The sequence below is a fragment of the Temnothorax nylanderi genome, unplaced genomic scaffold (assembly GCF_030848795.1).
Source record: "Temnothorax nylanderi isolate EJ_2023f unplaced genomic scaffold, tnyl_v1.0 TNYL_tig0682_pilon, whole genome shotgun sequence".
NCBI classification, from domain to species: domain Eukaryota; kingdom Metazoa; phylum Arthropoda; class Insecta; order Hymenoptera; family Formicidae; genus Temnothorax; species Temnothorax nylanderi.
In genome coordinates this window covers 1810-4270 of record NW_027249744.1, presented here as the reverse complement: position 1 = coordinate 4270, position 2461 = coordinate 1810, and the positions used below count along the sequence as shown (strand labels likewise).

At 35.2% G+C, this 2461-nt stretch overlaps 1 long non-coding RNA gene across 4 annotated transcripts; it reads left to right on the top strand.

Annotated features, from left to right (window-relative positions):
• The first annotated feature begins 652 nt into the window (after positions 1-652).
• LOC139784811 (uncharacterized) lies at positions 653-1635 on the top strand. 4 transcript variants are annotated; one of them, XR_011721689.1, is made up of 3 exons: positions 653-787; positions 871-1084; positions 1241-1635. It is a non-coding gene; the product is annotated as an uncharacterized lncRNA (long non-coding RNA). The 4 variants fall into 4 exon arrangements; XR_011721688.1 differs by having other exon boundaries at positions 653-790; XR_011721690.1 differs by having other exon boundaries at positions 653-796; positions 1245-1635.
• The last annotated feature ends 826 nt before the right edge of the window (positions 1636-2461 follow it).

Sequence of the window (2461 nt, the reverse complement as noted above, 5' to 3'; positions counted from 1 at the left end):
ATTAAGGAAGGAAAATTGTCAAGGTAATTTATTTATAATATATTTACATTATATATTTTGATTGTGCGTATATTTTGATTGTGCGTATAATTATAATTATTTATATATAGTAATCTGTTTATACGTTATTTATTGTTTTATATAAATGTGATGACTTATTACAGAGAGCGAAGGGGTGATGATGATGATTAACGGCGAACTGGTAAAGTAGAACAACTTCGGAGAAAAAAAATAATAAATTGCACATGTGGTTTTATGGAAGAGGACGGTTTAATGATCTCTGTCTCTGCTGGCAACATGGACATTGTAATTTTATTGAAAAAACTGGTAAAAGTAGAACAACTTCGGAGAAAAGAAATAATAAATTGCACATGTGGTTTTATGGAAGAGGACGGTTTAATGATCTCTGTCTCTGCTGGCAACATGGACATTGTAATTTTATGAAAAGGAAAAGGATGTTCCTGAGAAATACATTTGTTGCATATGTCAAAACTAAGAAATATTATCACGATCAAGACTGGATTAAGGAAGGAAAATTGTTAAGGTAATTTATTAATTAATATATTTACATCTATATTTAGATTGTGCGTGTGGTTATAATTAGTAATCTGTTTATATGTTATTTATTGATTTTTTAATTTGCAGCTGTCTAACCGAACTCGAAAATCAGTATAAGATAAATCAAAGGACTGCAATGTTGAAGCGTTCTTATGACTTGGTTGCTGCACTTCTACAAATTCAACAACTTCTTCACAGTCTGCGCGTAAAAATCAACGTGGCACATTAAGTTGTAAAGGTATACGTCTGCCTTCTTGGAAAGTTTTTTTGTCTGCATTATAACGACTAATTTGTTTGAATACGTTCTTTAAGATTACGTAGAGATACTTTGGACAGCAGTGAAGATTGCGTTCGGGATTTACTGCCAAGAGGCGGTTATCAGAGAGGTGCCGATAATTCGGGATATATGAGTGGCAAACAAGGTCGTTTCCAACCCAGCGTAGAGATCGTAGAGACGAATATCGTCGTACTACTGATGACGAAGACACTGTTTTAAACAGCCAAGACGTTTCAAGCATTGATAAAGGTAATAATAATAATACTTATTGATCGCGGTGTGCGTGCGTGCGCGTGTACACGTGTGCGTGTGTACGTGTGAAGACGTGCTTGATCGGTAGGCTGACGCGCATATTTGTATATATATATGAATACATTTAGAGTTAATCTATATACATTTGTTTAGGCAGTAATGCCGGCCCATGCGACTAATCGACCATGAATAGCAAGGAAGGAACACCCGTGAACGACGTATCTACGTTTAACAACAGTTCGCAAGGATCTAAAGGCCAAAAAGAACATCGGTCTCATCCTCCTCGTATGCAGCAGAGCAATAAGCCTAAAGAAGCTCTTGTTAATGGTACAGTGGCTGAGCAACTACGTTGCGTTGTCGCTAATCGTCAATCGCTACTAACGTTGCTATGTTATACCTGATGAGAGTTATTAATTCCCAGCTCGTAATGTGACGCATACCGATACAAGGACTACACGATTATGGAACGCGACATGATTAGTCTACGCTCGTTGTTAAGACTGTTTGTTACCGACATAAGAATACGACAGTCGTTTAAGAAATCGTCATTCTCTTTAAACACATTTAAGGACACCTAATATTAATATCCATGCATGGTTTAGTTTAATGATGGTAATTACACTGTCATGTTGATATACGGATACATTCATTAGGAGATAGAGGAGTAGCATTTGGTAAGAAGGATTCCTTGATTGTGCCTCATTTTTATACCAAACTTCTAATTTATGTGGATGTACCGTATGGTATATCTTGGTCACTCGTTAATGTTTAACGATCCAATATTAGACTGGATAACGTGCGGCTTGTACGTCAATTATTGCTCTGGATAGATTTTTCATCTAGATATGTCGCTCAGTACTTACACAATATATACAATTTGGTATTCGCAATGTGATGTTCTGGTATCGTTCCGATATCGAGTTTATTTAATTTAGCTTAATAGAGTCTTAATCCGATGGGCAAATTATTCAACATACTTTTCACGAATGTTCCGTATTGAGGTAAAATATGTATTGTTGCTTGATACTTATTACTTTATTACTTGATCCGATAATTTCGTTGATTATTTTGATACGCGCTGTCGGAGGTGATTATGAAAACCGAAAAACGAATGCGACATAACTAAGATGTAACTTGATGCGGCACAAGGAAAATGGATTTCTGTTATTATTTAATCGTAACAATGGTAGGCGGCAGCTTCAAGAAATTCTGGTTCAAAGGTGTTCCTCTCTATTTACTTGAGAAAATTTAGTTTTTGATTTACGATTATTAGTAGAGTTATTTAACAACATTAGATTTTTACGTTTTAAAGCTGTGTTGATTAATAGCATTATGATGATGACAAAAATCATTGTTCGAATCTAACATGATCAG